A 26,231-nucleotide genomic window follows, 5' to 3' on the forward strand; every position below is an offset into this window, starting at 1 on the left:
TATTTGTACCAGTCCCACGCACAGGCCCATTCAGAGTCACACAAATTCTATGCAAAAGGCAAGGAGAGCTCCCACCTAGGTCTGACAACTTGTAGATTTCCTCCTGTCCGCTATTCTAATGGCCTGATTAGCAATTCTATTGTATTTAATTTGCACCCCGGGTAATTCACTGTCAGCCAGAAGAGCCATCAGCTTGAAAAATGGCATCAAAATTAAAAACCAATAGTCAAATTTCAGTTGGAAAGAGCTCTCCTGGCATAATGATGAAGCAGGTTAACGAGAGTCCAGCCCACCAGGTGCAAACATTTTAGTTACTAACACCCTGCTGAGGAGTTTAAGCCCTGACCTTTCTGCATCCTGGGAAACAAGCAGCCAAGTTAGAAAATTGAGAACAAAAAAATGTGTTGGTCCAAACAGTCACACAAAGTGGCCGTTTGCCATCTCCTAGCCCACTATGATGGTTTTAAACATGTCCACAAATTCTTTGATAGTCCTCTCATCAAAGGGCGGCAGAGTTCTAATCCCCCCTCTTCCCCAAAGGCTGGCCTTCCTGACTTGCATGGAACAAATAGAATATGGTGGAAGTGATGCCGCCTGATTTCCAAGACTAGGTCATAAAAGGCGATACAGCTTCTGTCTGGTTCTCCTAAGAAGCCTGGTTGTCCTGAGGTGTCACATTAGAAAGGCCACGTGGAGAGACCACACAGAGGGAAGGAGGCCCAAAGAGCCCCAGCTGGTTCCATCTCCAGCTATTTGAACCTTCCCAGCCCAGGAACCAAACACGTGAGTGAAGAAGGCTTTGAGATGACTCCAGCTCCTGCCACCACGCCACTGCAACCCAAGAGAACCCAAGAGTCCCCAAGTGAGAACTGCCTGGCTGAACCCAGTCAATGCCCAGATCAGTAAGCAACGTAAGTGACTGCTATGGTTTTAAGCTACTATTTTGGAGTGATTTTTTACACAAGAATAGATAAGAACACCCAGCATCCCTCAATCTTCCTGCTTTGGCCTCTTGGTGCCCTCTGAGGCCCACGGGGATTCCTGGTGAAGGGCACCCACCCTGATCCAGCCAAACCTCTAATCTACCCACTGTCTCCACTAGCCTGGCCTGAAACTGAGCGAATGAGCCAGGATTCACAGCAACAAATCCTCCCCTTCCCCCTTTTCCCTTCTAGAATCTTCCCTTACTCATGTGCCAAGGACAAGTGTCTCTCCCATTTGGGATGCATACCCTGGTTTGGCTAATACTGGGGGAACACATGGTCTGCCTCCCACTTAGAAAAGCTCATAGCTAAGCTCCTTTCTCTGAACCCCCACCCTCAAAAGCTAGGACCACTCCCAAGGCTGAATGTCATATAGAGACAGGGACAATGGCACCATTGTGGCAACCTCAAGGGTCCAGCAGTGACAGTGCCCTACAGATGCTGTGCTCGTAAGTCCCTTCCCCACCTATCACCCGCACCAACCAGAGTGTTCTTGGCTGTGAGTCCTGATACCTTCCCTCAAGTCTGTGGACTACCTGACAGCCTTCCAGAAATCCCTTTCCTATTGAGGTCAGCTATCGTTGGTTTCAGCTGCTTGAAACCAAGAACCCTGCCTCAAAGCATCCTCATCCTAGCTGTGCCCAGTACCCCAGGCTAAAATTTGCTAATGACCGTGAAGTGCTCCAGGCCTCACTAGAGAAACCATCAAAGATACTGAGGTCCAAGACCACAGTGAACCATGCTACACGTTCCCTTCACTCCACTGGCCTTGGCATGGAAACTAACCAGAGGAAACCTTTGCAAATGACATTTATTATATGGTTATACAATATTACACAGGATTACTAATATAGAAGTCTGTATTCTACCTAGACTAGATCTTTCTAGTAATGTACACACTACACATGTGTGTATTGCTTTGGGGTAGAGGTAAAAGGCCATAGTACCTTGGCCTCTGGGCAGGTACCAAAGATAGTCCATTATTCATCTCATAGGTATATGTAGCAGATGCCATCATTGTCACCTCTTAAAAATCCCCTTGCTCTTAACCACTTAGTGCATCAGGCCCAACTTCCAAATGGCAACCCCTGCATTTCTTCACCTGGAGACTTCTGCTGTTTGCCAAAGCCACTTTGCCTGCCCCTGTAGCAGCCTGGAAGTGTTGAAATTAATGACACCCCCCACCCCAGAACAGCCCCCAATGAATGACTGACGCAAGTTGGTGGGTAAATACCCCAGCCTGCTCACCCCTCAGGTAGGCTAACTCAGAAGCCTGTGTTTCATACCGTCTTCACCAAAGGCCATGAGTCTTGCTAGGTTAGTCTGCTCGGGCTGCCCTAACAACGTACCACAGGCTGGGGGCTTACACAACAGAAATTCATTTTCCCACAATTCTGGAGGCTGTAAGTTCAAGATCCAGGTGTCGGCAGGATTGGTTCCCTCTGAGGCCTCTCTGCTTGGTTTGTAGATGGCTGTCTTCTCCCTGTGTCCTCACATGGACTTCTCTCTGCGTGTGTCTATGTTCTAATCTCTTCTTATAAGGACACCAGCCATGTCGGATTAGGGCCCAGTCTGAAGATCTCATTTTAACTTAATTACCTCTTTAAAGGCTCTGTCCCCAAATAAGATGACATTCTGAGGTCCCGGGGGTTAGGACTCCAACATAAGAATTTAGAAGGGACACAGTTCGGCCCCCTAACAGTTACCCACAGAGGCCCCTGGCTTGACGGTGCACCCTTCATCAGCTGTCTCGCCTTTCACCTGCACTCCCCCGCTGGTGTCTCTTTGTCTCTGGCTTGCTTCTGGGAGAACCCAAACTGAGACAGTACGGGCACTCCCTCCCTCCTCCCTCGCGCCAGCAGCTGCCCAGGCTGTCACTGTGGATCAGATCCCCTAATGGATTCTTATCAGAGCAAGTCTGGAGTCCCCACACAGTCTACGCTGTGCGGTGGGAACAAGCACCATCAAGCTCTGGGAGCTCAGGGGTCTTATACTCTGCCGTGAAAAATTCCCTTTATGTGATTGGTTCCCCTGGCAATTTTGCTCTTCATACCTGTGCGATGATTGGCTGCATGTAAATTAGCTAAGCCTAATACGTTGATCTTAGTTATGGTTAGTTCACATGCTGGTTCTGCACCACCCACCCGCCCAGCTGGCTGTAGGTTTGCTATGGATATGCAAATTAAGCAACCCTAATTTGTTAATGCTGATAAGATGCTGGACATGGGCAGTGCTCCTGTCTGGTGTTGATAAGGTGCTGAGGCCAGAACACAATTCACACGCTCCATAGAAACCAACCCAGCACACCCAGGAGCCAGGCGCACCGGTTGAGAAACGGTGACAGAGTCAAGACCTCTGGGGGCCTGGTGGCGTTTCCTGCCTTTATATCAGTTGCTTCAGTGTCATATCACTCCAGCCTGCTAGTGTGACCCTGCCGATGTGACCAAGAGACCTGTTCCACAACACCACCCCCTTATAACTGTGCCATGTGACACAGTTTACAGCATGCCTCCTCCTACATCAGCTCCTTTGTGACAAGCCTGCAGACTGATGGAACAAGAATTGTCATCATCATCCTTGACATATTTCTATTTTACTCCTACGGGCCCAGAAACTGCCTCTGGCCCCACTGCTCAGGAGCAATGTTGCTGGAACTAGAGTCGTGGCCTCTGGCCTGTACACCTCATCCTCTCCCAGGGGCACTGTTGGGGCTAGGACACATCGTCAAAAAATACGACTGTAGGAAAACAGAATATGCCACCCCAAAATATACCTCTCTGGCATATTGATCATTTCAAGCTGTTTATTTTGGGAAACTGCAGACACAGGAATGGCTCTGAAAAACTCCCATTTTGTAAAGGACATTTCATTAGTAAAGGTATCTGGATCAGGAAGAGTGCTGCTCAACATTGTCACCTGACAGACTTTCATCTGCATAACAAGACGACCTCTATTCACCAGACATTTCCTCCACACCCTCCCATAACTGGTCTCCAGCACCCCCCAGAAGCCCCACGCCCCTGTTCCTTTCTGCAGCTCAGGATGCTATACAAGCTTCAATCTTCTGGCCCTTCTTTGAGTCTATGAGACTCCCGTGCGTATGTATGTAATTAAAATGTTAATCTGTTTTTTGTCAATTTAATTCATAGCCCAGCCAGAGAACGTAGAAGGGTAGAGGGAAGCCATTTTGTTCACCCCAACAATGTCCTGCACCCTGCTGCCACAAACACCCAGCTGGCAATGCTGGGACAGCCCCAGCCTCCGCCCCCTCTGCCCAATACCCTGGGCAAGGTGGGTGGGAAGGGGCCCAGACTCTCGAAGTTTCTGCAGCCTCACTCACACACTGGCCTGATTTCATCTCTCCCCAGCCCCATTGTGGTTTTCACTTGGGGCTTTTCCCAAATCCTGACCTTGGCTCCTAAAGGCCCAGCTGTTTTCAATTGTGGCAGTTGGGGTGGGGTGGGCAGGAAAGGTCCTATTCACACCAAATCCTGTGTAGCTACAGAGTGGCAGGCCCTAACAGAGCTGCGCTCAGAGCACTTTGGTGCCTCAGATGGATTTATTCAAAGTTCATAATTACCCTGAAATCTCTTAAAATGAAAACATGATTGAAGAATTAAACCTGGTAAACAAATTAGTCAGAAAGAAAACCTCCGCATAGCAAATGACAAAATCCAAAAATCCAATGCAGCAAATGAATGGGCTTGTGCTATAATTGACAGCCAGGGCTGCAGACGACCCCGGGTGCTGGCAAAGGCAGCGGTAGGGAACAGCCAGCATCCTGGGGCAGGGCAGGCTGGGCCGCGGGGGCTGTGTGGTCAGTGAGGTGGCCAGGACGTGGGCAGGGCCGTGGCTGGGGCCTGCAGCCCGCCGCAGCTGCGTGGGAAGTGGTGAGTGCAGCTGGGCTCTGCTGCAGCCCGGGTTCAGGAGCCGCCAGGCTTGCTCTGGCGGGGCAGGAGGGAGGGCAGCTGGTGGGAGGCCGGGCTGCAGCCTCAGACTGTGCGGTCTGTGTGCTTTGCTTTGCTTTGCGGAGGGAGGGACACTGTCTCATGCTCACAGGAGCTGCTTCCATTTTCTGTCCCCCCCAACACACACACACACCCCTCACCTCTTATTGTGGAACCAGTGGGAATTGGGGCAGGGGGAGGGGCAGGTGGCGTTCAGACAGGAGATAATTTCTTTGTCTCTCTCTGAATCAGATCTGTGTCGCAGGAACTGCTATCCCCGCCCCCGATTTGGGGCTTTCTCAGAGGGATGTTCTGGTTACTATCGCTGTGTGACAAGCCACCCCAAAACTTAGTAGCATAAAACAGCCATTTGATTAGACTCACAGATTCTGTGGGGCAGGAATTCAGACAGGGGACAGACAGCAGGAACAGCTTATCTCTGCTCCATGATGTCTGGGGCCTCTGCTAGGAAGCCTGGCTGGCTGGGGGTGGGGACTGGAACCCTCCAGAGGCCTTTTTACTCCCTGGCCTGCTGAGTGAGACTGGCTATCGCTGGGACCTTAGCTAGAATTGCTGGTCACAACACCTACAGGTGACTTCTGCATGTGGCCTGGGTTTCTTCCCAGCATGGCGGCCTCAGGACAATCAGATGGCTCATATGGCAGCTCAGGGCTCCAAAGGCAAATGTTTCCACGAAAAAGGCAGTCATTGCATCGCCATTTCTAATCTGCCATTGGAAGTCATGCGGCATCCCTTCTCCACGTTCTTTGGGTTACAAGTGACTCACGAGCCCACCCAGATTCAAGGGGAGGGGCAGAGATGCCACCTTTCAATGGGAGGAGTGTTAAAGAATTTGTGGACACGTTTTAAAACCACCACAAGGGGTTCCTACTGGTCCAGCTCTTCTTGGCAAGATCATATCACATGCCAGAGACAACTGATCCTTTTTCTTACCTCCTCATATGGTCTGGAGCAGGTTCAATAGTGGCCCCCCTAAAACTATGTCCATGTCCTAATCCCTGGAATCTGTGCATGTGACCTTATTGGGGAAAAGGGTCTTTCCAGATGTAATTAAGGATCTTGAGATGAGATCATCTTGCATTATCCAGGTGGGCCCTAAATCCAATGACAGGTGTCCTTATAAGAGACACCTTCATTTCAGACTGCTGGGCTCCGGAACAGTGAGAGATTCCATTTCTGCTGTTGTAAGCCACCCAGTCTGGGCTACTTTGTTCCAGCAGCCCCAGGAAATTGATACACCATCCACGGGACCCTGGCCAAGTGGCCTTCCTTCACAGAGTCTCGGTGAAATGGGGAGAAAAATAGTATCTGCCTCCTTGGGTTGTTGGGAGGATTAGGGAACTAGGCTGTGGAAAGTGCTCAGCCCGGTACCTGGCACCTGGCTGGCCTTGTTATCTTAACCGTGGGGGAGAGACAGATGGAGGGCCATTAAAAAGAAAAACAGATTAGAAAGACAATGGAATGAAACACAAAAGCAGGTGATGCTTGACTCTCTCCAAGGGAGGCTGCCCCCTGCCTCAGACTTAGGACCCTTTTAGAGTTTGCCCTGGACCTGCAAGAGCCACTCCTTCAGACGGACGATGTGGCCTGCCCTGCTGGCGGTCCCCTTTCCTGCCTGTCTACAAGGCAGCTTTTCTGTATCCTCGCTGGCATGGATGCTGCTGCCGGGTACTCTCAGAGCCTGCGAGGTGTCTGCAACATTTTCATTCCCCACCTAGACGGTGATAATCTCCAGGGCAGGAGCTCTGCTTCTCCCTTTAAACTACCATTCCCATGCAGATCAAGCACGATTGTCAAAGCTGGGCGATGGGATCAAGGGACATCCATATATCTCTCCCGGCTACTTTTGTGTATGTTTGGACTTTTCCATAACAAAGCATTAAAAAAATGTCAACTGCCTCAGGTTGGGTTCCCCAGGAAGCAGACTCAGAGATGGAGTTTAAGGGGCAGGAGGCTTATTAGGGAGATCCCATGGCACCAAGCCCTGGGGAAGGGCGGGGAAGGGAGCAGGATTGGGCAGAGGGAGCTGACAGCTGCATGAAGGCTCAGTGACAGCCTGTGCTGACCCCAATTCCCCAGGGAGCTCTGCTGCTAGAATGACCCCTCAGAGTTGGACTCCTTTCCTACAGCTGCTGGAACAAATGACCACCCACTTACGGGCTTACGACAACACACATTTATTCTCTTACAGTTCTAGAGATCAGAAGCCTAAAATCAGGGTGTCAGCAGGGCTGGTTCCTTCTGGTGGCTCTAGGGGAGAATCTGTTTCCTTGCCTTTTCCAGCTTTCTAGAGGCTTCCTGCGTTCCTCTGCAAGTAGCCCCTTCCTGCATCTCGAAGCCAGCAATCACGTCACTCTGACTTCTGCTTCTGTCTTCATGTCTCCATCTCTGATTTTCCTGCCCCTCTCTTCTAAGGACCCTGGTGATTACATCAGGCCCACCCAGATAATCCAGGACAATGTCCCCATCTCAAGATCCTTGACTTTATCATATCTGCAAAGTCCCCTTTGCCATGTAAGGTAACAAACATATTCACAGGTTCCAGGAACTAGGACGTGGACATCTTGGGAAGAGGGGAGCCATTATTCAGCCTACCCCGGAGTTGTCCAGAGATGGGTCTTGGTGACGCGGCCTTTATTCCCTCATATTAAAAGGTCACTGGAAGGGCATGACTTTGAGCGAGGCACTCTCTGTATCTGAGGCAGACCCTGAAGGTGCTGACAGCTGGAGGGAGCCCCTGCAAGCACCCCCACAAACTGGGACAGCAAGTCCTTCCTTGAACGGGGGTCTGGGTGGTGTATCACAGAGCCCACTACGATGCTCCATCCCCAAATCCTAGCACAGTGATGGGCACCAAGTAGGTTTTCAACCTTGACTTTAGGTGCATGTGTTGCTACCAACAGGCTGACCTGCAGAGGAATCCCCAGGAATGGCTCATGGTGACAATGGCACCCCCTAACTGAGCACATGCCATCTGCCAGGCCCTGTGCTGAGCCCTGTACTGGCACTACCTCACTGAATGCCCACCCCCAACTCTTCTGATTTATTTGTGCAAACTGAGGCTCAGGAAGGTAAAGTCCCTTGCCTGAGGCCACACAGCCACAGTAAAGGCAGGACCAGGACTTAAACCCACGTCCTTCTAGCTGTCTAGCACTATGACACGATCCAACAGAACTGTGCATGGAATGAACGGGAAACTCAGAGATTAAAAGGGTCCCCTCCACTGTCACCAGGCTTTGCTGTGTAAGTCTGGGTGTGTCCTCACATGACCCTGCCATAAACCCTCATCCTACCCCAGGTCACCAGCTAGTGTAGAGACCTGCACCAATGTCTTTTTTTTTTTTTGAGACAGAGTCTCACTCTGTTGCTCTGGCTAGAGTGCCATGGCGTCAGCCTAGCTCACAGCAACCTCACACTCCTGGGCTCAAGGGATCCTCCTACCTCAGCCTCCCGAGTAGCTGGGACTACAGGCATGCGCCACCATGCCCGGCTAATTTTTTCTATATATTTTAGTTGTCCATATAATTTCTTTCTATTTTTAGTAGAGACGGGGTCTCGCTCTTGCTTAGGCTGGTCTTGAACTCCCCACCTTGAGCTATCCTCCCATCTTGGCCTCCCAGAGTGCTAGGATTACAGGCGTGAGCCCCCACACCCGGCTGAATGTGTCTTTAAAAGAGCTTCTCGTGTATTTCTGGTGGAAATGAAAAAACGGGGCAGCCGCTGTGGAATATGGTGAGGTGGTTCCTCAAAAAGTTAAAATTCCCACTGTTTCTCCAGATCATCAGCCTCGCCTACAGTCTCACTTCCATTGAGCCTTTGCTCCAATGTCACCTTCTTGATGAGGCCTCCCTGCCACCCCCAGCTCGCTCTCCCAATCCCCCTTCCCCTCTGTCCTTTCACTTTTTCCCAAAGCACAGCTCTCCTTTTAGCAGATGAGAAAACGTGCTCATTTACTGTTTGCTGTTTGTCTCTCCCATCCCTAGAATGTAGACTCCGTGACAGGTGGACTCTTTTGTCTATTTTGTTCGCTGACACATCCGCAGCGCCTGGCCCAGCTCCTAGCACGTGGTAGGCACTCACTAAATATTTGTTGAATGAATGAAGCTAGGTTGTCAGTCCCTCTCAGATTAGAAAAAACAGCTTCCCCAAGGCCTGTCCTCGTGGAGATGAAATCATAAAAGCAGCTAGAGCCCCCAGTTTGTCTGCCCCCCAGGGACGCTCAGGGCAGGGGTCTCCCTCCTCCCTGGAGTTTCTCCCCTGAAATGGTCCCTCATCTCCCTGACAACTGCGTTCCTCTGACAGGGAAGTTCTCCCCTCCTGGGTGATGTTGCCCTGCACATCAACTCCCTGCGCGCAGGGCGAGGATAACTGTAGTGTTAAGACGGAGAGATGAGGGCCCGAGGGGCAGGCCAGCCAAGGCCCCCATGGCCTGCATTGGTGGCTGCGAAACCTGGCCGAGGTGGCCCATCCTGGAATGTGCCCAGAACACATCTCGCTTCTAGTCTGGGGACCCGGCAGCCTGCACTTCCTGAAAAGGGGCCGATCTATGGCAGAGGGTATATTTTGAGCAGGTACGACACACCCGTGGAAGCTATCTCGCAAGCTTTAAGGAAAATCCCACAGGTTCTCCACGGTAAGCACTTACAGGAATGTCTACCCTTTTCAAAGGAAAAAGAAAGAATTTCCCAGTGATCCCTCCCTTCAGTGGGCCAAGTTCTGGGAGACCGGGCAGGACCTGCACCTAATTAGCCACCAGAGAGGCAGGGGTGATTCACCGCCCATCATTTACAAGCATATCAAGATTTCAGGTTTTGCAACTGAGGCTCAGAATGAAACCGTTTGGGCCTCGCAGACCTGCTGCAGCGTGCTGGCTTCGGCTTCGAACTGGTGACTTCATAAACAACCCGGAGGTGGGAAACCTGGCTCCCATTGGCAGGCAAGATTGGCCTGGCCTGGCGTGGGGGTGCTGAGGCAGCAGCTTGAGAAGAACGGGAATGAGAGCAGGGGGTGGTTCTGAGCAGAGGGGACTCCCGGGAGGGTGGGGGGAATGGCTGGCTGATCAAAGGGCCCCCTCAGGCCAAACCTGCGGAAAGTGCTTTGATCTCCTAATCACATCTATTTATCTTGGGTCTGGCCTGAGACAAAAGAACCGCCCTCCTTTGAGGGCAAGCCCCGCTCCTGTGGACCACTCCAAGCGCCAAGCCCAGTGCTTGCTTCTCAGCGGGTTCCTGAGACCTTGGGCAACCAAGAAGGCAGGCCTGGGATCCCTGAGCCCCAGCCAGCCCCTGACTGACCTGGACCCAGAGAGCTGCCTGCCAGAGGGAGAGGGGGATAGAATCCACTGGAACTAAGCCTGGAAAACCAAAACTGGTGGCCAGATGCAGAGGCTAGAGCAGCAGCAGCAATGGGCTTTCCTTGTCCTCCGAGGTCTCCAAGTGTGTGTGGTAGAGACGAGGGGCTAAAGGGAGCCAGAAGCAGAGTTCCCCACAGTCTTTCATTTGGCTCCCCCGCATCCCATAATAACAACAATGATAATAGTAATAGCACTTACTTTGTGCCCGGCACTGTTCTTGACACTTTCCCTTTATTAACCCATAGCTATACAATCATAATCCCCATTTCAGGCCGGGCATGGTGGCTCACGCCTGTAATCCTAGCACTCCGGGAGGTCGAGGCGTGTGGATGGTTTGAGCTCAGGAGTTCGAGACCAGCCTGAGCAAGAGCGAGACCCCATCTCTACTAAAAATAGAGAAAGAAATTAGCTGGACAACTTAAAATATATAGAAAAAGTTAGACAAGCATGGTGGCACATGCCTGTAGTCCCAGCTACCCGGGAGGCTGAGGCAGGAGGATCGCTTGAGCCCAGGAGTTTGAGGTTGCTGTGAGCTAGGCTGACACCACGGCACTCAAGCCTGGGCAACAGAGTGAGACTCCGTCTCAAAATAAGTAAATAAATAAAAATAAATAATCCCCACTTCACAGATGAGCAGACTGAGGCCCAGAGAGGTTAATTGACTCAGATGAGATTACACAGCTCGCAAACGGTGGAGCGGGAGACTCAGACCCAGGCGGTGTGGCCGTGTGGCCTGCTCGCCCTCAGTTCCCCCCTTTCCTGCCTCCTGACTTCTGAAATGGTGGGACGAAACCAGGACCTAATCACTCCGATCTGGCTCTAGCACCCGGGCTCAGCATCTTTGTTGGCGCATCTATTTTGTCAAATGTGGATAACAAGCCCCTGCTCCACCGCCCCATGGGGAGAGGGGGAGGATTTTGAAGCTTGGGAGATACCAGGAACAGTGTTCGCAGCAGCAACCACCAAACCCTAATGCTAGGCGAAAGTGAGAGTCTGTGTTCTTTTCTTTCCTCTTCTCAACCCTCTCGGTTTCCTGCAAGATCAAAGTCACGAGAGGTGTGCGGTGGGAGTGGTTTGGGGAGCAGAGCTGACGGGCAAGAGGGGGCTGAGGCTGGGGGCTTTTTCGGGCTCGAAAGGGCTCTGAAATGACTCTCCTTCTAGGACCTGCCAGCAGAACCATTAGTCTTACAACTCCAGGAGGCGCCATTCACATAGGATATAGTCCTAATGGTGACCCCTGGAGTCATTCCACATGCCCACCAGGCTAAGTGGGAGAAACTTCTAGAAAGGACACTTCTGCCTAGGGAACAGCCCCAGTCCTCATGGCAGCCCCCGGGTATGAGGCATTGAGGGTTGGGGGGGGAGGTAGGGTGAGGGCAGAGGCCAAGGCAGGTCTGGCGAGGCCAGGGCAGGCAAGGGAGGGGGGCAGCCTTTGGAGAAAAGCTCAGGGAAGCCCCTCCCCCGCCCTGCCCCCGCCCGGGCTGTGGGAGGGAGACCCTGACCACATCAGGGGTGTGTGGCGAGGAAATGAGGCCTCCTCAGGAACGAGCTGCAAATGAGAACCGTATGGAGTGTCGGGATCCCCGAAGGAACACAGGGAAAGGATACAGTTGCGTCCATGGGAAAGTTATTATCATCTCCGCTGAAGTTAAACATTCGGGAGGGTCTGCTTTCCATCTCCTCCGCCTGGGAGCCTGCGAAGGGGGAGGCGCGTCAGGAGGGCCTGGCGGGTCACGTTTTCTGAGGGGAGTCAGGGACAGGCAGGGGCTGTCAGAGGCAGCCGGGGCCCGGGGGAGGTCCTCTGAACCTCCGGCCTGTGCTCCTGCCCTGTGTCTGCCTCACTGTCCCTTCAGGGCTCAGAAATCCATTGCTCCTCTCTCCTGCTCGAGCTCCGCTCTGGGGCTTTGCAGGGGCTGAACTTCACCTCTACAAGTCCCTGGGCAGATGGGGTTGGGGACGGGGGGGAAGGGTGGGGGGAATGAGAGGCCCTGGCCCCTGAAAAGAAAAGCAGGGAATGTAGAACTCAGGGAGAGCTGAAGGAAGGCAACAGCTTTGGGCTTCTGGAAATTTCCCCCTCTCCTTAAAATTTACTAGGAATGGAAGCGAATCGGGCAGAGAGGTCTGAGAGAGGAGGTGAGGACCTGTCCTCCAGGTGCTGGGCTCCACTGGTGTCTACCAGTGGCCTTTGAGACAATAAATCTGCCTCAGAAAATGATCCCGTTGATGCAGCAGTCCTTGGAGGTCAGAGAGAAGCTGGACTTTCAGGTTTCAGGGGGAACAAGTGTTCGGGGCAGAGGACCCTGCGGCCTCTAAGCCTTCAAAGCCCGAGACCTTCTCAGGCCCCTCGGAGGCCCCCGCCTCAGAGATGGGTCCCTTCCTCTTCCTCCTTGTCCTCTGCCAAAGGATTTTGATTCTCTGAGCATGGAGGGCAGAAGGCTGCCTGCCCTCCTCACAGCTCCTCCCTGCTTCTTGGCCTGCAGCCCTGTTGAGATTTTCTGGGGTTTTCTCTCGTGAGTAATGATGGGGAAAGACAAGAGATTTTTAAAGGCTCCTTTCTGACACCCCCCATCCCTCCACTTTTCTGGATGGACAGGTGCCCACCTAGCGGCCAATGAGGTGCTGTGGGATCTGCGAAGGCCACAGTCCAAGCCAACAACGCCCAGCCTTGGAGGGCCTCCCAGGCACTCCCCCAGGGGCAGGCAGGAAGGGGACCCCAGTCGTGGTGGAGCACACATGGGTTGTGAGACCTTGGCCCCAGTTATGCGCCACCACCACCGCCCCCCTCTACCCCTCGACCCGCGTCAAGCCACGTAACCTCTCAGATCAGTTTTCTCACCTGTCAAAGTAAGGAGAGTAACACTAGTGGCCAGAATGGTTTTGAGGATTCGCTGGCAAAACACATCTCGCCCGTGGAAGGTGCATGCCAAATGAAGTTTCCTGTGGCATACACATCCCTGGCGCTGGACCAGCCCCAAGGAGATGTGGGTATTGAGGACTGAACTGAAATGAGTTAGCAATTGAGTTCGGGTGCTAATAACAGAGATCTAACTGCAGAGGCTTACACAGATTTGAGGTTTATTGTCTCTCATTTAAGAAGTCCAGGGGTGGGCAGTCTGGGGCTGGTATGGTAGCTACATTCATCAGGGACCCAGGCTCGCTCTGTATTTCCGCTTTGCTTCCTTTAGCATGGGGCTTCCATCCCCAAGATCGCAAGATGGCTGTTGGAGCTCCAGCCATCATCATTCCAGACAGGACAGGTTTAGGAATAAGGAAAACAGCAAAGTGCACAGGAGACTTCTGCAGCCGAACGGGCCCCTTTGAAGATTTGCCCTTATACACCATCGGCCACTTCTAAGCTTCAAGGGAGGCTAGGCATATAGCCTTTGAGTTGTGCGCAATGCTGCCCCTAATAAAATCAAAGGGAGACGGGGAGAATGCAGAGCTGATATTCACAGGTATAGAGGTACTGTTGTTAAAAAAATTGAAATATTTCCATACTGGTGTCCCCTTCCTCAAGCCTTACCTCCAATGTTCCTCCTGTGGCCTGGGCCCCTTCTCTATCTCCCCATGACCCAGCAACAGAAAGGTCAGTGCCTGGCCCAGCGGAGGATCCCCTGAATCCTGGTTCAGCATGAGGCAGGCATCTGCTCTGATTGGTCATTGCCTATACTATACAGTGGGGAACTATTTGAAATGTCACCCTTGGAAGAATGGGTGCCAGGTAGGTAAACAGCCCAAATGAAGGTTTCTAGAAGCTTCCCAGGAGGAAAGAAAAGGAAATTAGTGGCAGCTCAGAGCACACAGAGTGCTTCTATTGAAGAAGACCTGGTCTGCTCTCTAGGACAAGAGCAACCCTTAGAACTGGGCAGTCAAAGCCCCTGGCCTGGGTCCCATGTTCCAGAGGGCCCTGCTCTGGTCACACCTATGCCCATGGGGGCAAGGAGTCCACAGGACCAAAGAGACAGCCACCTGGAGGCTTTCTTCCCTTCTGGACATGCTCTGGGATCCTGGGACCCCAGAATTCCCTACCAGACTGCCTGAAGCCAGGGACTGCCCAGGCCTCTTCCCCACGTCCAGAGGGAACCTGTTCCCATCTGGTTACACCCTATCTTAGTTCTTTTCTGCTGCTCTAACAAAATTCTTCAGACTGGATAATTGATAAAGAACAGAATTTTATTTTCTCACAGTTCTGGAGGTTGGGAAGTCCAAGATCAAGGTGCCAGCAGATTCAGTGTCTGGTGAGGACTGTTCTCTGCTCCCAACATGGCACCTCTTGCTGTGTCCTGACATGGCAGAAAGGCCAAATAGCTCCATTGCACCTCTTTTATAAGGTCACTAGTCCCAATCATGAAGGCTCTGCCCTCATGACTGATCACCTCCTAAAGGCCCCACCTCTTAACACCGTCACATTGACGATTAAAGTTTAACATATGAATTTGGGAGGGAAGGATTCAGACCAAAGCCCACCCTTAGGTCACAGCAGTAGCCAAGAGACGACTGCCGAGAAAGTGCTGGGGGTTAGAGAATGGACAGGGCTGAAACATATGGGCTTGAGTGGGGACACGTGTGTACATGAGGCCCTTCCCAGGGTGAGACCGAGCCTCAGAAGTGGGAAGAGAAAGGGGGACAGGCCAGGGCTAGGAGCCAGCTCTCCCCACACCGCTGTGCTCCAGTACAGAACTCTGAAAGAATCCAAGAAGCCCAAGAAGCCTAAATTGAAACCCGGCCTTTCACATCCCCGTGAAGTTATATTCAACAGATTTTATGTAACGGTTCATAAGCTTGGTTTCAACTATTAAATATTTACAGATATGGCATGGGGGCCTTTGTGTGTACTCTTGCCCTGGACCCCAACAAAGTTAAGGGTAGGCCTGTCTGCGACGATCATCCATCAGTAAGTCTGGCCTCTGGATCATTGGGGAGGGTATTATCAGAGCAGAGGGCTCACCTGGGTGGAGCGTGACAGCAGTGAGTCCCAGGAGGTGAGCCCGAGCACCACCATCAAGGCGGCCATGACTTAAACGTCCCCCTCCCCCGCCAAATCTTCCTGCCTGTTGCGGGAGCCCTGGGCGTTTCTCACAGTATCAGGAAGCAGGTCTGCAGCTTTAAAAGCCTGGCTGCATGTTTGAGGAACATCCCTGCAAGCAACATTTCGTGAGCGTCTTCTAGGGGCCGCTCCTGCCGGCAGAGGCAAAGTAGCCAACCATCGATGTCCACCATCAAGTCCACGTTTGAACTGCAGTTGGAAGAGCGCTGTGTGTGAGGTGACTGTGGGTTGACCACACAGATGCCACCACAGGCGGGAGGGCCCTGTGGAGAGAGATGTCAGATAGATCTTAAGATCCAGGCCCATCTCCACAGGAACTCTTCGCTGGTGGGAAAGAAACCGAGGGCTTTGGGAATGGCCTCAGACCTGCCCCTCCCCCGCAGGGCCCGTGCAAGTAGCTATCTCCACCCATCTTCCCACGCAGTGACCCACAGACTCGGGGCAAGGCACAGTGGCTGTGACGGGGACCTGACTTGCTCTGTGGGCTTGTTCCCAGCCTGCAACCCAGTCCCCACACCCCTGGGATTCCCAGGTGCAGCTCCCTGCTGTCCCCCGCAGCCCCTACCACCGCCCGCCTTCTCTTTTTCGGGAGCCGATTTCGCTACACTTGCTTTCTGGAAACGACGGGCACGGCTGATTCCAGCCACACAGACCCAAGAACCTGCAGTCCCTGGTTCCCAGGGCCTAAGAGTGACTCCCCTTAAACTCTACGACAAATTCAGTGCACTGCTACATCTGAGCATTCTTTTGGGGGAGGGAGTCCCTAATTTTCATATGTTTCCCCACAAAAACTCTCAATGATTTCTGTTTTCTCGTGGGTGAACGCTTTTTAGTGTATGTCTGTTCTACTGCCATTGTCAGTGAAAAATCTCTTCTCGCTAACTTTTAAAAGTATATTATAAAATATTTCCTGGCTTGGAAGAAATAACTTTAGGAAAGCAAAGGGCTAGATGGAGAGAGCGAGAGCAAGAGAGAGAAATATCACTTCCTAAGAGACGCTTCTCCAACGCCCCAAACAAAACCCAGACCCTCTGTCGCACTGCCTGTTGGCATCTGATATTTTTCCTTCAGAGCATTTTCTCGATTCGCAATTATAGATTTACTTGTAAGGTAAGCTGTTTTCTGTCTGAGGTAAGGGACTGTGCCTGTTAGGTTTTCAAGTATATACCCATTGTCTAGCACAGTTTAGGTGCTCAGTAAATATGTATTAAAGGAAGTAACGAATTATTTAAGGGAGTGGGTCCAAAAACAAGGTCTTAAGAATTCGCAGAGGGGTGAGACCAGCTTCCATGTGCTTCCCACCAAATCCAGTGATTGGTTGGGATTCTACCCCAACAGGGAAGATCCAAGAAGAGGCTGATATTGCCCCAACTGTGCACCTCCTGCCCCTCTCCCTAGCTGTTCCAGTTATGACATTAGCTGTGAAACAAATTTTCCTGACACTTTATGGCAAAAAGATAAAATAATTATGGCCGCAGATTCTGCAGATCAGAAATTCAGACAGGGGACAGCAGGGACAGCTTATCTCTGCTCTGTGACATCTGGGGCCTCAGCTGGAAGACTCAGAGACTGTGGACTGAAGGATGATGTTGGTCATCAGCTGGGGCCTCAGTTTCTCTTCCCATGATCCCCCAGCCCTCCATGTGGACTGTCTGCCGGGGCTGGTTTGGATTTGCTCACAGCATGGTGGCTGTGTTCCAAGGCAGAGCATCCCCAGAGCAAGAGAGACCCAGGTGGAAGCTGTATACCACCATTCATGACCCAGCCTCAGAAGTCACATAGCAATGCTTCTGCCCCATTCTATTCATCCAGGCAATCACAAAGTCCCACCCAGGATGAAGGAAGGGGACACTCTCCCACCTGTTGATGGGAGAGTGTCATGGTTTTAGAAGAACATGTAGGACCAGAAATATTGTCGTAGCCATTTTGGGAAAATAAAATCTGCCACAGGCCCAACACCAGCATGCTAGTCCGAGGCCTCATGCCCTTGGATCCCCCCTCCCTGCCATTCCTCTGCTTTGCTTTGTGTGTGTGTTCCCTGCCATCCAGCTGTGTTCAACAATGGAAGGTACTAGAAGAAGACTGGAGGACAGGAGGAAGGGAAAAGCCAGAGTATTAAATATTTCTTCTCTTCACTTTCTGCCTCAGCAGCTGGGGCTCCTCTGTGGCCCCATATCCCAGTGGACAGGCCCACGGCAGCACCAGCTTCTGCCTGCTCACCCCGGAGCTGGGCGTCAGTGGCCTGGCTCTTCCCTGTATCCCCGCAGCTTTAGGGGGATAGAGGCTTCCTGTAGTTGCTTATCTCTGGGTTGTCTCACCTTCTCCTGTTTGGCGGCTCAATTTTTCCATCACATGTGTAAATAATTTTGTGCATAAAATTCCATCTGTTCAAAATACCAAGAGTAGTTTCTGTTTTCTTGACTGGACTTTGACCAATAAAACTAGCAAGGACCAGTGAGAGCTTGCAAGAAAGCAGAGAAGATCATGGAATTTGTATCAGAAACCCAGGGATCAAGTCTTGGCCCCATCTGTCACTCAGTTTGATTCACTTTGAAAAATGTGTCTTTCTCCATGGCTCTAAAACAGAAAAATTAAATAAGAGTCTTTAGAGCCCATATGTTCATAGCCAGAATTTTCAATTTCCTCTTCAAACATTTACAGTAGTTGTCTGACTTCGATAGCTCTTCGCTTTCTTAAGTGTACTGTGGACCCACAGCCAGGAATCACAGAGTCAAGAATGTTGGCCAGATAATGCATATGATGGGCCACCTCCAAGATGGCCTCCAATGATCTCCACCTCGTGTTATTCATGACCTTGTGTATCCCTTCCCTGACCAATAGGATGTTGGGGGAATCATACATTGTGACTTCTGAGGCTGGATTATCAAAGACTTTGTGGCTTCCTCTCTGCTCTCTCATGGATCAACCTATCTGGGGGAAGCCAGCTGCCATGTTGTGAGGCTACTCAAGTAGCCCTATGGAGAGGTCCCTGTGGTGAGGAACTGAGGCCTCCTGCCAACAGCTGTGCAAGTAAACCATCTTGGAAGTGGATCCTTCAGCCCCAGTCAAGCCTTCAGATGACTACAGCCCTAGCCGACACCCTGACTGCAATCTCATGAGAGACTCTGAGCCAGAACCACCCAGCTAAGCTGTTCCTGAATTCTTGACTCACATAAACTGTGAGGTAATAAATGTTTGTTGTTGTTTAAGGCCATTAAGTTTTGGTGTAATGTGTCCTGCAGCAATAGATGATCAACACAGTACAGTAACATTACAATAAGTTCCAAGGACAGAAACTGCTGTTGACCCCTGGAAGGTGGGCATCCCCACCATCCAAAAATGTATTCCAGGCAGATGAAGGTGCCAAACATCGGAAACCTAGAAAAGTACTAGAGAAAAATACAAAATAAGTTTTTACACTATTGGGGCAAGGCATGAAATCCAGAAGTCATGGAAAAGACTGACGGATTTGACTACATAAAAGTAAAACTTCGTGTATGAAAAAAGGGCAGCATAAACAATGTCTGCAATAAATGAGAAACTGTGGGGAGAAGAAGGTGAAGGCAAATACCATCATGTATAAGGAGCAGGTTTTATTGGGGAATTTTTCAAGTAAGTGCTCAGTAAGATAAGGCACGTGGCCTGTTCTCTCATCACCTCACAGAGAGAAGTGGGGGGCCGAGCTAAATGCACGGCAGGGCTGTGATCCAAGAGAGGGGCCCTGCACCAGCTTACCCTGCTCGTTATCTTTTAATTGTGTAAGCTTGCAGTGGCTTTATATATAGGAAATAAACAGTCAAGACGTGAGGGCAAACATGCTAGAGAAAGGGGAGCCCTTAGCCCAATGCAAACTTGGGTTCAGTCGCAGCCACTCCAACTAGGGGAAAGGAGGGGCCCTCAGCCTGAGCAGGCAACATAAAAAGGGTTCCTGGAATGATCATTGGACCTTTCTGCTTGTCACTCTCCAAAACGTTTGCAATATGCATCACAGACAAAATGTGAACATCTCCAATAAGCAAAGAGTTTCTATAAATTAATTTGAAAAAAAATAGCCAAATAAGAAATGAACAAAATATAGGAACACAAATCAGAGGTGAAGAAGTAGAAAAGGCCCATAAACATATGAAAAGATGCTCACTTTCACCCAATGATAAGGGTAATGCAAAATTAAAACCAAAATGAAATATCCATTTTTTAACTTGTTTGATTGGCAGAAAAATCTAAGCAATTGACAATAACCAGTGTTGGCAGGCAAGTAAATTGGTTCAGTGTTTTTTAAAAAGCAATTTGGGCTGGGCACGGTGGCTCACACCTATAATCCTAGCACTCTGGGAGGCTGAGGCTGGAGGATCACTTGAGGCCAGGAGTTCGAGACCAGTCTGAGCAAGAGCGAGACTCTATCTCTACAAAAAATAGAAAAAATTAGTCAGGCATGGTGGCATGCACCTGTAGTCCCAACTACTCAGGAGGCTGAGGCAGGAGGATATCTTGAGCCCAGAAATTCGAGGTTACAGTGAGAGAGTTTGAGGTTGCAGTGAGCTGTGATGAGGCCACTGCACTCCAGCCTGGGCAACAGATCAAGAACCTGTCTCAAAAAAAAAAGCAATTTGGCAATATCTCTCACAATTGTAAGAACTGTAAGTGCATAAATCCTCTGTGCACAATACCCCCTAAAGAAATCAATATTTTGGAAATATACAAAAGCTCAAGGAGACATGAACTCATTCATTCCAAAAATCTTTATTGTATACTGTTCCAGGTGCAGGGGATGTAGCAGTGAAAAAACAAGTCTCTGTTGACATCCTAGAAGGGGAGATAGTTAAAAACCTATGGGCAAATGAGGTGCCATTATACTCACCAAGGACGCCACAAGTAAAAAGACTGACAATGTCAAGTGTTGACAAGACCATGGAGCATCTGGAACTCTCATTCTTTGCTGGTGAGCACGTAAAACAATTTGTCAGTTTCCTATAAAGTTAAATATACTCTTATCGTATAACCTTGTAATAGCACTCTTAGATATTTACCCCAAATAAATGGAAGCATATGTGTACAAAATCTTATACATGAACAGTCATAGCAGTTTTATTCATTATAGCCCCAAACTATAAACAATCCAAATGTCCGTCAACAGGAGAATGAATAGACAAATTGTGATATATCCATACAATGATATTTATTACTCAGCAATAAAAAGAAATTAACTCTAGATACATACAACATGGATGAACCTCAAAAGTATTATGCTAAAATAGTATGCAGTCACATAAGAGTGCATCCTTCATGATTCCACTTATCTGAAATATCAGAAAAGATAAAAATTGATCTATAGTGGCAAAGCAAATCAGTGCTTGCCTGGGGCTGGGGATGGGAGGAGGGGATTGTCTGCAAAGGGGGCACAAAATAACTCTCAGAGGTGATGAAAGTGTTCTATACTTTGATGATGGTGGTGATTACATGGGTTACATTTGTCAAAACTCATCAAACCATATACTTAAAATAGGTACATTTTGCTATATGTAAATTATACATCAATAAAAGTGATTAAAAGAAACTGTATGGGTGTATTTTTTCTGTATATGGCACAGTCCCACCCATGAAACCTCCTGAAGACAACAGCATGGGTTCTTCCCTCAGGGCCTGCAAATAAGGCACCAAGTACCATGCTAGAATGTGTGAAATACACTGAACTCCACAGTCACCCAGATGAGGACGCAAGGGGACACCTATCAGGAAATGCACATACTCTCTCTCTCTCTCTCTTTCTCTCTCTCTCCAGAAGTGCAAGATAGTGTTTTGGTCACAGGCAGCAGATGTGAACTGAAACAGTACCACTCTGTGATGTTGGGAACTCATTGCTCTAAAGATTTTTTAAATGTACCTAATTATGTGTTATCCCATGGCTCATGTGTCTAACCAAAGTTGCTATTCTTATTACTGCATGGTGCCCCCAAACCTAGCGGCTTAGTACAACAATTTATTATTAACTCTCACAGTTCTGTGAGTTGACTAGGCTCAGCTGAAGGGTTTTCAATTTCAGTCTCTCATGTGGTTGCAGTCAAGCGTCAGCTGGAGCTGGAGTTATCTGAAGGCTTAACCAAGCTAGACAACCAAGATGGTGCACTCACAAGGTTGGTAATTAATGTTGGCTGCTGGCTGGGAACTTAACTGTTGACTAGCTATTGACTAAAGTGCCTTACATGTGGCCTCTCCATATAGACTGGGATTCTCACATCATGGTGGCTGGGTTCCAAGAGGGAATATCCCAAGAGCCAGCATTCTAGTCAGGCCAGGTAGAAGCTGCAAGGCTTTCTGTGACCTCATCTTGAAAATCATACAGCCTCACTACCACTTCATTCTATTAGTCAAAATGGTCACAGAACCCATCCAGGCTCAAGAGAGTGGAGAAACAGTCTCCTCTACTGGATGGGGGAGTGGCAGGTCACATGGCAGAAGTGTGTGGGATACTGTTGCAGCCATCTTTTGAAAATACAGCCTGTCCCAACTCTCTAGTAAAACCTCTTTTTTCCTTGCTTTCCAATGTAGAATTTTAAGTTGGTTTCCAACAACTTTAACTAAGGATAAAGGTTTGAAAAAGGCAGGATTACCTTGGTGGTCAGCCCAGTTATACATGCATTGCTATATATACACTGGGCCTTGTTATATATATGCTAGTAGTAATATGCAGTACAGAAGTTAGTGTCTCCAGATAACTGTAGCCCTTAGAGTGCTCAGTAGTTTCTCTCTTACTCTGGGACCTCCCTCTGCTATTAGCCTTCACTTTTCTCTCGGGATCAGCCTAATCCAAAAGATATTTCTCTGAGCCACACTTGACACTACCTTCTCAGCTCCCAGATCATCCTTGTTTTGTTTCACATCAGATGGATACTGTGCCGACATCACAACAAGGTTTGAGGGAGGCACATCTCACAAACTAGCATGAAAACCCAATCGCGTTAGGAACCGTAAAAGGATCTCCACTTGCTGTCATCCAGGCATTCACAAGGTCTTGTAGAGCTGGGTTGCAATGCCTCATTTCACCAATAGGTAGTAGCTTAACATTGGACTTGGGCCTGCATTTTAAGGAGAGGAGATGTGAAATGAATCTGGGGAGAAAGGAAGGTAGCAGGGGAAGTATCTAACATACTCCTGTGTCCCAGCTTGACATTTTCAAGTTTGAAATTGTAATTATTCTAAAATACCGTTTTTTATCAGGTTTTGAAGTTTGATAAAACTGGCTTCCTCACAAAAAAAGGACATCTATGACAGCTGTGAGGAATGTACTAGAGGAAGTCTTGGTAATATAAAATGTCATCCAATATCCCAGCTTGTTTTGGAGCCAGTCAACAAACCATAACGGATAAACCCTGCCAAGGGCACCCTATTAGGCCCTCAAAGTGGGTCATGATCAGGAATAAATGAAGTCCCTATTTTCAAAGCTCCTACTAGACTGATAATGCACAATCAACTTAAATAATGGCAACTTGGCCAGGCACAGTGGCTCATGCCTGTAATCCCAGCATTTTGGGTGGTTGAGGTGGGAGGATCACTTGAGGCCAGGAGTTTGAGACCAGCCTGGGCAACATAGCAAGACCTTGTCTCTACTAAAAAAGGAAAAAGAAAGAAAAATTAGCTGGGCATGGTGGCACACACTTTTAGTCGTAGCCTAGGAGTTCGAGGCTGCAGTGAGCTATGATCACACCGCTGCAATGCAGCCTGGGCAGCAGAGCAAGATCCTGTCTCTAAAATAAATAAATAGATAATTTTAAAAAGTATGGCAACTGCAGGGCTCAGATACGGGGCAGTTGATGATTGTAACTGCCCTAGCAGGGGGGAGTAATGAGGGGAAGAGCAGAGTCAGAAAGCCAAGAGAAAACTGGTTGTTGATGCCTATGGGATATAGTTGGGCAAAATGTCAGAGAGAAATGGGAAAAAAAAAAAAAAACAAACGAATGGTGCAAAGAGTGTTGTAAGAAAAGACAGGCTTGACTTGAATGTGGGGTGCAGACCCTAATTTTGAATTATAAGATGTTAGTACCAACAGGAACCCCAGAGAGCATCCAGCCTCAAACTAATGACCAATAGGGCCACCATCAGTTAGAGACACACCAGGACCAGAATGCGCCACGCGGACTTCCACATTAGGGTTCTCTCCAAATGTTGAGCGAGGATGATGTAACACAGGCAAAGAAAACAGTTATTAATCAAACTTTCCAAGAGGCACTGACCTCTCTTCTTTTTTCATCGAATCCAACTCAGTTTGCCAACTCTCTAAGTGACCTGGGGAGATTGCTTCTCCTCTCTGAGCCTCGTTTCCTTACCTTATCAAGCGCTTACTGTATGCTTTGCACTGCTCTTGGTGCTTCATATATGTTAATTCGTGTAGTCCCCACTACAGTCCTATGAGGTAGGTACAATTATCGCCATCCCCATTTTGCAGATGAGAAAACTGAGACACAGGTTAGTAACTCGTCTAAAGTCACATAGCTAGTAAGTGGTGGAGTCAGGTTCAAACTGTGGCTGTGTGGCTGCAAGTCTGTGCTCTCAACCACCAGGTAACCCTGCTTCTCAGCTGGCCGGGTTGGACTAGATGCCCTCCAAGGTCCCTTCCAGCACAGATGTGTTAAGGTTCTACCCACCTGCTTCCTCTGGAATTGGTCAGGGAGAACCCAGAGTTAAATTCTCTCAGGTAGTGATGACAAGAGTGACATAACGTACCTAGCGCCAGAGACAGAGGCCACTCACAACCCTCTCACTTACTGAAATTTCAAGAGCAATTTCTTCAAGTCCCTAAAATCCTCCCCGAATGGCCATGTATCCTCCTGCTTTTTGGCACATTTTGCAACTCCACACATCACAGAAGAGGCCAATGGGCACGATCAGAACCCCGAGAAGAGAGGAAAATGTGGAGCGCAACGACAGCACTTGCTGTTTTCAATCCATCCATCTCTGCTGCTGCTCTCTCAGTGCCTGTTCTTTTGCATAAAGGGTCTGCTTTTCCAAATGTGATTTTTAAACTGCAGCAGAGAGAAAACAAAATAAACACAGCATGGTCTGCCTAGGGCCCGCACTTTCTATTCCCTGGTTACAAAGTAAAATTAGCTAGCTGGTGGCCAGGGCTGGGAGATTTATTTTGGTCTGAAGTCAACCCACAGATTAACAATATTGGCAAGAACTACATAGGAGGGGAAAATATTTTGGACAAGGCTGCATATGTTTGCAGATACATCATCTTCCTCTGCACAACGGCCAAGGTTAAGGAGAATAGGAGTCGGGACAAGGCCTTGTCTTCTTCCTGTGAACTGTCACTCTCCCTGCATGATGCCAACTCACATCCTCTGGAAGCAGTTGTACTGTGCTCCGAAGGACCCAGGGAAGGTAGACAGGAAAGAACACTCCAGATCTGGTAGAAGAGTGGCTTGTTCATCTTTTCTTTCCTCCTTTTCTTCAAGGCTCACATTCCATTCCAAGGATAATTCTCAGGCAACAGCTATTTCCGGATTCTCAAGGACTAACGGAGGGTACTGTCAGAAAAAATTATCCCAAATTGGAAATAGGCAAAAGAGATTATTGGGTGTTCTTCGCAGTGCGAAACTGAGCTTACACTTTTGATTGTCCCGGTAGGGGCAAAGGTTAATTTTAAGATTTTTGTCTGGTAGAGACGCAAATAATTTCTGACCCAGCCATTTCATCTTAGCATTCTTCTATTAAATTGCCTATAAATACCTAGCTCCTCATATTCGTATTGGGACCAGTTGTAACATCTTACAGGTTTCCTCATTAATTAATGAGTTAAATGAAATCGTTGACATGTAGTCATTTTATATTTGCATAACAGTCAAGTTTTTTAACCTTTTGAAAATTCTCCTTTAACAAAGGAATGCCGTGTCTGTTGACACAACATTTTTCTCTGGCCTCCTTATCATCCCAACTCAAACCCATGAGCCAATGTTCCATCCTCCTCTGGGTGAACTCCAGACACAGACAGCAGATGGAGATGGGGCTGCAGATGAAAGCCCTGCCCGTTGACCCACTCATCTCCACCTTCCACTGGAGTGTGCTCAGGCTTCAAGAAACAACTACGGGCCGGGCGCGGTGGCTCACGCCTGTAATCCTAGCACTCTGGGAGGCCGAGGCGGGTGGATTGTTTGAGCTCAGGAGTTCCAAACCAGCCTGAGCAAGAGCGAGACCCCGTCTCTACTAAAAATAGAAAGAAATTAATTGGACAACTAAAAATATATAGAAAAAACTAGCCGGGCATGGTGGCGCATGCCTTAGTCCCAGCTACTCGGGAGGCTGAGGCAGGAGGATCACTTGAGCCCAGGAGTCTGAGGCTGCTGTGAGCTAGGCTGACGCCACGGCACTCTAGCCCGGGCAATACAGTGAGACTCTGTCTCAAAAAAAAAAAAAAAGAAAGAAACAACTACGGGTAGAGAAAAGTTTCCAAGACACATAGGAGTCACCAATCCTCTTCTCTCTTCTAGATACTCATGAGTTTGGGCAAAGTAAGTCATCAATTCTTTGAGGAAGCTTTCTCTTCCTCCAATTGGAAGTAGTAATTTTCACATTGCATATTTCACAGGTGGTTTCTAAAGTGCTTCTCAAACTTTAATGTGCAAACAAGTCACCTGGGGAACTTCTTAAAATACAGATTCAGATTCTGGGGTGGGATGCAAGGGCCTGCCTTTCTAACAGCCTCCTGGCTGGTGCTGCTGCTTCTGCCAGTCTGTGGGCTCTACTTCGAGTAGCAAGGCTCTGAGGCTGATGTGAGAGCCTGCCCTTTGAAAACCACAGGGGACAGCAGAAATCTACTGAGAGGCCCATGGGAGTTATGATTTACACTTAGGACTCCACTCCCACAAGTCATGGGGCCACAGGTC

The sequence above is a fragment of the Propithecus coquereli genome, unplaced genomic scaffold (assembly GCF_000956105.1).
Source record: "Propithecus coquereli isolate 6110/MARCELLA unplaced genomic scaffold, Pcoq_1.0 Scaffold173, whole genome shotgun sequence".
Taxonomy (NCBI): domain Eukaryota; kingdom Metazoa; phylum Chordata; class Mammalia; order Primates; family Indriidae; genus Propithecus; species Propithecus coquereli.